This window comes from Triturus cristatus, chromosome 6 (assembly GCF_964204655.1).
Source record: "Triturus cristatus chromosome 6, aTriCri1.1, whole genome shotgun sequence".
Taxonomy (NCBI): domain Eukaryota; kingdom Metazoa; phylum Chordata; class Amphibia; order Caudata; family Salamandridae; genus Triturus; species Triturus cristatus.
The window spans coordinates 1,313,604,661-1,313,614,107 of NC_140589.1; the positions used below are offsets into that span (position 1 = coordinate 1,313,604,661).

General features: G+C 41.7%; 1 protein-coding gene across 1 annotated transcript in view; it reads right to left on the reverse strand.

The window, feature by feature from the left end:
- Window positions 1–9,024, reverse strand: part of SHPRH (SNF2 histone linker PHD RING helicase) — a 763,974-nt gene extending 754,950 nt beyond the window's left edge. The window contains exon 1 of the mRNA XM_085612283.1: window positions 8,894–9,024. The gene's annotated coding sequence lies outside the window, so the exon portion shown is untranslated. The remainder of the gene's footprint in view (window positions 1–8,893) is intronic.
- Between the last annotated feature and the right edge of the window lie 423 nt (window positions 9,025–9,447).

Here is a 9,447-nt window from a genome sequence, read left to right on the forward strand (position 1 = left end):
ACGCTCCAGATCTGTGTGTTTGGGTGCTAAAAAAAAGAAAGAGTTAGAGGTATTGGTGTTGTAAATGTAAATATCTTACTTGTGTTATGGACTGGAGTGGATGTATGTGGTGTGTAGTGGATTTATGTGGGTTGGATTGGAATGGTTAGTTGCGGCATTGTTGTGTGGCGTGGATTTGTGTAGTGGAATTATGTGGCATGGTGTGCAGTTGTATTATGTGAATAGTAATTTGGTGTTTTTGACTATTGGAATTGTGTGGAATGGCATTCTGTGTTGTGGATTGTTATGTAGTGGAGTTTATGGGGTGTGCGGTTTAATTTTGTGGTATGATGTTGGATTCTCTGTTCTAAATTTAATATATGTGGTGTGTAGTGTAAATGGGCTGTGGAGTGGAATACTGTGGTTTGGTGTTGAATTATGTAGTGTGGAATGGATTTGTGTGGAGTTGAATAGTGTGGCATGGAACAGTGTGGTGTTGAGGGAAAATATGTTGAATGGAATTATGTGGCGTGGTGTGGAGTGTATTTATGTGGATTGTTGTGTCAGAGTGGATTTATGTGGAGTGTATTTATGTGGTATTGAGTAGCATGCAATAAGGTGGAGTTGAATTATGTGGTGTTGAATGGTATTATGTGGATTGTAATTGTATTGTGTGGTGTGGAATTGTGTGGCTCTGAATTGTGTGTTGTGGAATTAGTGGCAATGTTTTGATTTATGTGGTGTTGAATGCTTGTTGTTTATCTACAGCAGTGCTAACTGAGTACATATAAAAAAAAGCCTTCCCTTTAAAAACGGTGAAAACATCTCGCAAAAGCTTCAGAAAAACAATGCTAACATTAGTACAATTTCTAGAAAGAAAGCTGCCCGATTTATAGTTCCTGAGTGAGCAGAGTTTTTTTTTTATTCCAGTAAAGGAGTCCTTTGGTAGAAACCTGTGGGTTATGGTTGTTTGCTTATAACAAATTGCCCAGATGTATTGGTAACATCTAATATGCCCCGTTTCAGGTCTTAAGTTCCCTTGGATTTTGAATTATATTGTAGACACATCAGAAAACAAAAAGATTAAAAAAGGAACATTTTTACAAAAGCAGTACATTATCCCATATGCGATTAGGCCCGTTCACATAATTATAGCAAAACTATGCAGGATTATTTGAGCAGCATAACCCTGCATTTACTTCTATTTCCATAGTGCACACTGCACTCTATTGGCCGAAATAAACCAGAGAATGCATTGTGCGCTAAGAAAATAGCGCTATATGCAATAGAACATGAACAGCAGAAGTCTCTCGGGCAGGCATTTGTACCCCAAACTCACTGCTTTTTGGGCTGGTTCCCTTATATCTCCAAAACGAGGGTTATGAGCCGGTTCCAAGACTTGGCATACATATTAGCTAAAAAAAAATGACCAGACACTGGAAATCACCAGTGAGGGCCCACGTAATTGCATAGAGGAGGAAACTTGAGAAATGGGTGGGATATGAAGGAGAGATTTAACAATCTGCTTGTCAAATAATGAAAGATCTTAGACACATGCTATTAAAACACCCTTGATCAGACAGCACAACTCCACTAGATGTGGTCCTGTGTGTAGGTTTTAGTCAAAGAACTATAAGATTTCTAATCCCAGCTTCCGCTTCTTTTAATAAAAGTATGATGTATTAGAACATTGGAACGTTGGGAGCTCCATTGAAGACAATGGAGCGCTCCGGGCTAATACTGGCCGGTATAAGCCCGGAGCACCAACATTCCAATGTGTCTTTGTTCACAGCTCTGGCTGTGAACAAAGACTTCAGGGAGCCTGAGGGGATTTCAATCCCCTCGCGCTCCCTGAAGGGCTTTGTTTTGGTAGAACATTCTGCCCTCTAGTGGCAGAATGTTCTAATAGCCTTATAGCCCTTCGTAGCAGGGCTATACCGCTGTTAATGGCCCGCTGCTGTTGTTAAAGTCCCTCGCCTTCGGCTCGGGCCTTTAACGCTGCAGCGGGCCATTAACAGCCGGTATAGCCCGCTACGGCGAGCTATAAGGCTATATTAGAACATTGGAATGTTGGTAGCTCCATTGAAAACAATGGAGTGCTCCGGGCATATACTGGCTGGTATAAGCCCGGAGCTCCAACATTCCAATGTTTCTTTGTTCACAGCTCTGGCTGTGAACAAAGGCTTCAGGGAGTCCGAGGGGATTTCAATCCCCTCACGCTCCCTGAAGGCTTTATTTGTTAGAACATTCTGCCCTCTAGAGGCAGAATGTTCTAATAGCCTTATAGCCCTTCGTAACAGGGCTATACCGGCAATTAAAGTCCCTCTGCTTTGTTAAAGTCCCTCGCCTTCGGCTCGGGCCTTTAACGCTGCAGCGGGCCTTTAATAGCCGGTATAGCCCGCTACGGCGGGCTATAAGGCTATATTAAAGAAACAAAGCGTTGGAAGATATCACAAATATTTTTATGATAGGCTAGTAGTGTTGGGATTATTAAGAAATTGATTATCTCAACAAAAAGTCCACACTATATCATATTATAGTAACAGAAAAGCAGCAAATGTTTCTTGAAAACAGACATAGCCTTTGGTTGCTGATCCTTATCTTATCAGGCCTGTCTTCTTCCTGGAGCACCCATAAACAAGCATTAGAAATGCAATAGGTCTTTTATTTTTTTGAGTTAGAGCTATTGGCATAGCTCAACAGCTACCGACAAAAATTGCCACTTTGCAAGTGCCCATCACAGCATTGCTCCGTGAAACGGCCTGAAAGACGAAAACGATGTTGATAGCCTACAAAATAAAAAGGCAGATCAGGATGACCAGGAGGAACCGCGGATGTATTGGGATGGCCAAGGCAAGCAAACAATGGGTGAAATCGCCTGGGCGTGAACCAAGCAACGAAAGGCAGGAGAATCAGACCCAATGCACCAATAAAAACCCTGTATATCTAAACAAATGGCAATTCATGGGCATACCAAAAGCTGACAGAAGAGATAACAGGTCTTGCAGACAGTGCATGTGTGCTGCCTAGGCTATACCTAAAAATGAATAAGGTGGAAGACCATGGGATATTTGCATTCCGGTCATAACCCTTGAATATAAAAACACAAACAAAACACAGTTTAAGCATCTCTGGCTCATTAACTGCCATTGACACATGACCAGAAAGCTGAACGCCTTACTTTGGAGCTTTAGTACTCCCACTCTCCAAGGCCAACAGTTGAATAACGATAACAATATTTATAAACTATGAAACAGTACGAAGTTGCCTCCCTCAGACTTCTGTAAGCCAACAGTTTTCATTAGACCTCACGAGAGTAAAACATTTTACGGCATGCCATTATATCCTGAAAAGGTGTCTCTGTGAAAAAGTGAAATACTTTGCAAGTGAAAAAACCTGCGAGGAAACATATTCAGGTTAAGATAGGTTTTAGTCCACTGTAGCAAAGTCAACAACATTTCCAACCTGAAGCAGCAACAATCCCAGTGGGGGGTGGTGAACTTGGCACCATTAAGAATTCATTAAAATATTTAACATTATTATTTTGCCTCTTTTGCCATACATTCTTGGTGTGTCCTACAGACAATTGCCAGAAGTGGCTGCTGCCAAGACAGCTATTGCACAGTTTATCACACACAACTCAAAAAACCCATTCACGGTCATAAGCTACCAACAAGCAAAGAGTAAATGTCAAAGACTAAGAAAGTGACGTGATATGGCTCAGAAACCAATGTCATTCATCATCTCAAAATTTGGCAACTTTTAAACAAAACCAAAGAGGCCAACATCTGTCCTTGTTTGAAAACTAACATGGCACAAAATTCAGCACTATCACAGGAAACCCTCCAATTTGATATTCCAATACCTGAAAATGAAACAACTTACCCGGCTGTAAAAGAGTTCATAGGGGAAAATCTAAAGTAACCTCCAAAACCAAAACAGAAACCCACATCTCCAAATGTTGAAAACACTACACCAGCAGCCAGTCAACATATTCACCACTCTCAAACTTCTAACCACACAAAGCCAAGCCCACTACATAGTAGCCTTACTGTAAGAGGTATCCTTTTTTTAACACCTACTACATATCAACGTATGTTCCAGCACAAATATACTCAAACTCCGTAAATCTTCAGGCCTCCATCGCATAAGCTAATTGAGGAAATACCCCGACTCTGGTTAACAAACTCCTGATGAGCCTCTCAAACCAGTGTTGTATAATGGCCCAGTCCGAGGATTCATGCAGTACTATCTGGTTTCACATACGTTTCAAAACTGAGACCATGATGTAGCGATATCGAAACCAAAGCAGAGTTGAGCTCGTTCACTGCTCCAAAAACACAATTGTGACAGGCTAATGATCTAAGAGATTACGTTGTGATTGGACAAATATAGAAGCATCTGCTGGACTTCCATTACAATGTGCAAAGCATTACAAGAGTGGAAGATTCCACAACATGTTCCACTGCACACAGAGTACCCAAATTAGATGAAAAGCAGAATTCACTTTACTGCATTGGAGCAGACAAATGCATTCACCAATTACTGTGTTTTAGAGGAACAAGTTACAATGCATCAAGTTGGTTTTACAAAATGTAGGCTGACAACTTCCTAGATTTGAGGCAAAATCACTTTAAAATGGCATTTGAAACAATGATTTTTTAATAAGCATATCAGGGAACTGAAGTCTTGCAGACACTATCTTACTTGTCAAATAAAGATGCAAACAACGTATTACAGGTAGATATAAATTCTGACATCGTACTGACTAAAACTAGAAGTTACAATTCCAATACTGGGCATCAACAACCTTTGTGAATATGGTTGAGATAAATTAAAGAAGTTATGTTCCTTTGAATGCTACAAACACAATATTGATAGAGTAAAGCTAAAACCACTGGTTGCACATTAAACTTTCTTATGCCAAGATCTTAGAGGTCTAGTTTCCTGTATGACCAATGACTCTAGAATTGACGTTTTACTGAAAGTCTCTCAAATAAACTAGTCAGTAGGCTGCAGAAAGATACGCTTCCTAGTGCTTGAGAATCTTCTTTCATGGTCAAGAAAAATTCAAAAAGGGACAAATGTGTGTGTGAGTGAGATAAAACCTAGGTGTTTACTTACAAATTGATTCAAGTTTCTGTTCCTCACATTTTGAGAAACAGGATTACGCCTTTAGGGCAACTATGCTCTTTATCCCACCAAAAGACGCGCTCTAGTCACTCCATTCAATAGAGAGGTAGTGGCAGAAAAGTTGCTGTATTAGCTCTAAATGAATGGAGCTTACACCTACTGGCAACGTCTGAACTGCAACAACTGTACTCTCTGTCAGCAATAGAAAACCGGCTCTACCACTATTACAATCTGACCCAGCCCAGTACAAAGTAGGGACTCTTTAGCTTATAATTCAATACAATATCCCAGAACAAAATAAAAATATAATGATTTAAGGTACAACTCGAATCATTCCACCAGGGCATCGCAAACCAGATAGCATTGGGCAAGGAGCAACACGTATTGTTTACCAGGCAGGATAATGCACAAGGTAAATTCCTTTTAAGACTGGTTGTCAGTCACATATCACATTAGATGTGGAGCCACAGATCAAAATATTGTACATTCCATTTTTGCCTGGAGGTGAAGAGCTTCTGGCTAAATATTTGAACATTCCATTTTGCCTGGAGAAGATCTTCTGGCTATATAAGTTGGAGGCAATACCATTGGTGTTGGCAGTTTGATGTCTCAGACCGGAACAGACAGTAGCATCCTGAGGAATACTCGAAAAAAATTTTTAACTGATGTAAGAAGCCTTTGTAGAGTTTGGTCTTGTATCAAAGTGAAACGTTTGCAGCCAAGTGGAAGAGAGTAGTGTTTCCGGATAAGGCATACAGGAAGGAAATGAACTACTGCAAGATATCTGAAACAGCAGCTTGCGCTACTAAATGATGTCAAAGAATGATCCAGAAAGTCTGGCAGCTTTCCAATAACTTATGTCAACATACAGTGATGGTTAATGAGAAGGAATTATACTATCGGAGGGGTTCAAGTACTATTTTAATGAAAAGTGATGGCATGTGTCTAATCCATAAACCCATCTATGTAGGGCATGTTGCAAGTCACTACCATGGTTGGTTGGTTGCTGTATTTTGTAGGTACATATACCACAATGGTAAAGTACAAATATACAGGGCTTTAAGTGGGATGAAAGAACCGGGGGGTCCCTCAAAGAGGCGTGGCCATTGTAATTATGGGTGTGGCTTAAAACACGCAAGCTAAAAATCTGTGCTTAGCATAGTGTGCCGCCCGACTTGTACTTTACTGTGTCTGAAATGGCATACAGATATATGATACAGATATATAATACAACAAGTAACATCATACCTACAACAAGTCAGGGCAATTGCCTTTGTCCATGGTTGTTAGTTGCGGGCTACGCAGCAGATGTCGTCTGTGGGAGCCTACTGCCGGGGGTGCATGTCACGAACATGAAAAATACGTGTTTTAATAATACAGCAGCTAGGGATCTGAGCTGCTGTGCCTATTGAGAGTTTTGATGGCAAGTGTGCAAACTAATTTTTAAGGAGCCGTCGTCACGCACACTGCGGGGGTACAGGATACAGGAGCTAAAAGTATGGCCTGGGTCCATGTATTGACAGACAGGTTGTGTTCCAAACGTTGGGGATCAATTCGGTTTGCACAGGGGCAGCTGAGGGAAGACCTGTTGACTGGAAGACTGATGTCTACCAGATGTCACTAGCCAATTCGTCTCCAAGCACTTCACATTCTACTGCACCATGTCTCTACTACCAAGGCCCTCTTTCCCTATCTCGCCACCCCTGCCTCCCGTAGCTTTACTGCCCGTGGCTCCCTCTCTTGACCCCTCACTTACAACCGTGCCTCCGGGCTCGGGTGCGCTGTCCTCGTCTTGCAGCTCGGCTGTCATAGCCGGACCGGAGTGTCCGCCTCTCTCCCGGAGCCTGCCTCCTCCCCCCGTGTCTGCTGCTGCACCGTTCGAAGCCCAAACACCATAAGCTGTCTCCACGTGCACATCTCCTGTCCGCGCAAGCACAGCGAGCAGGAGATGTGCACGCGTGCGAGCGGCATTGAATGAAAGTGGGAAAGTGAAAGCGTGCACATCGCCTGTCCGGGCGGGTGCGTGCACGCCTGTCCGGGCGTGCACGCCTGTCCAGGCGCGCACACCTCCTGTCCCCCTTCCAAACCCAAGTCAACGACAATAGGTCTGGCCAAGGTGAGCAGCACGCATGCGCAGGCGAGACCTAAAAACCTTGGGAGTAGCGTAAACACATAGCAATAAATTCTATTTCAGAATAACAAAAGACTGGCTTTCACAGAGGAGTGACATTTGCATTTTCTAAAGCTTTGTGTTCTAGCAACTGAAATGTGTGCTAAAGAAAAACACTCCCTTTGCGTTAAAGCCAGAAAACTGTATTAAGTGACAGTAAATTAAAGATGCAAGGGGCTATTACTGCACAAATAATAAGTATAACAAGATTATTTATAAAGTGTCCTCCCACCTCCTATGTCCGCAAAGACATTGTGTTTTGGACACAATGTGTCTTTAATGCATTGCTAAACTGGCTCTGCGGACATAGGAGGATAGAGGGCACTTCATAAATAATCTGGTTCTTCGAAAAGTGCCACACTTCACCTTTGTGGAAGTTGTTTTTAACATCTGAATGGCTGCCAAACTGTCGTTTTTGAGAAAGAAAAGGTGACTGAGGGGAAACTACATTCAATGTGGGTTTGCCAAAAAAACAGTCTTTTTGAAGTTTAATCTTTCTCTGACGTCATGCATTGCTAAACCCTCCGTTTACAACTCGCATTTCTGAAGTGGCAATTTAAACAAGCAACAGGAGGGAGGGATGCTGGTGCTAATTAAAGCTGGATGGGGGTGTCAATGTAAAACGAGCAGCAGACAGCATTGATTAAAGAAGCAGGAGGGAGCCGAGGAGTAGGAGGGAGCGTCTGTCAGTAGTAAATTGTAAACAAGCAGTTGCAATTTGCAGGAAGCATGTCGTGCCTGTGATAGGAGTAAACCATATTCGAAAATAGTGCCCACCAACAGTAAAAAAAAATATACTGTGTAACACCACAGTAAAAAGGCCAGTCCTCATGGGAGGTTACAAAGAGAGACAGAGAGGTACTAAAGAGGGACTCCTAAGCCTATTGACGAATCAAAAGCCGTCAGCTGTAAAGATGAGCGTAGCTTAATGCACATATCCTGAACACTGCATGTCTCTAAGAAACAGCGCAAGCGCTGCTCGAAGCAAAACCTAAAAATGTTTAAGAAAAAGTTTGCATATACTCCAAACAAGGAAAAAGAAAATAAATATACGATTTGTCCTTGGAGTAGAAAAGAAACTGAAAAACGCGGCCGATGGTAAAAGCAAAATATTTACGTAATGTGTACATAAAGCCCAAGAAGAATGAAGACACGTTTCAGTCTTTTTAATGCACACACAACACAAATTCCAGGTACAGTGATGTACTGGATGAAAATATACACATCACTGGACCCTCAACTATATTATTTTAAAATAAAAACAGACTTAGACATTGATGCGTGTTTTTCATAACTGGACAGCTCCAGATTTGCGTAAGGGATGGGAATTTGAGAGAGCAAAACAGTCAACAGTGGAAAAAAGATATATAAATTGGCCTCGTAGGCAAAGCCTTACTCTCTCTCGCTCTTTGAAATTTGTTTTTCTAAAGAACTAAAAAAAACTATACATTTTCCAAGAAAAACTGCGAGGCAAGTTATTATGTCAGCGTTCTAAATGCGTCTCGCGTCTCTTATGGGCACTTTATTTTCTAATTGTGTTATCTGCTTCTTAGATGTTCGTCCCAATATAAATAAGCGCTGACAGTATACGAACAGAATAGCTAATCGTACCTGAAAAGAGATAACTTCAGATGTATCTGTGAGCGGCGCTCTGATATACCTACTGCGGCATATATTTATCAATTGCCTCTTCCTGCTAGGTCTGCAATTAAAGTATGAAAACCACCTCAACTGTCCGCTGCGTGTGTCATCCTCAATGCCATCACATGCATTCCCACACTCTCCAAATACTCTAATACCTTGTGCAGCTGGTAATGCAACAACAGAGATGAAGAACCACAGCGGCTCCACAGCACACAACTAGCAGCAGAAAGCACAGGCCTTACAGGAGCCGACGCTACACTGGAAATAGTAAATGGACTAGATTACCCATTGTGATGCGCACCGACGCCCGAGTAACTTCACTATAGCGGCCATCTTGGAGTGATAGATTTTGTTTGCCTCTCTACGGGTCACAAGCAAATCAAAAAAATATACTTAAAAGTATGTGTGAATATTCATGAGTTTATGTAATGTAATACATTCCTTTGTTTATCAGGGTTTCACATATGTTTATATATAAATTAGTCGTTTCATTTTTGTATTCCATCACCGCAATACCTTGC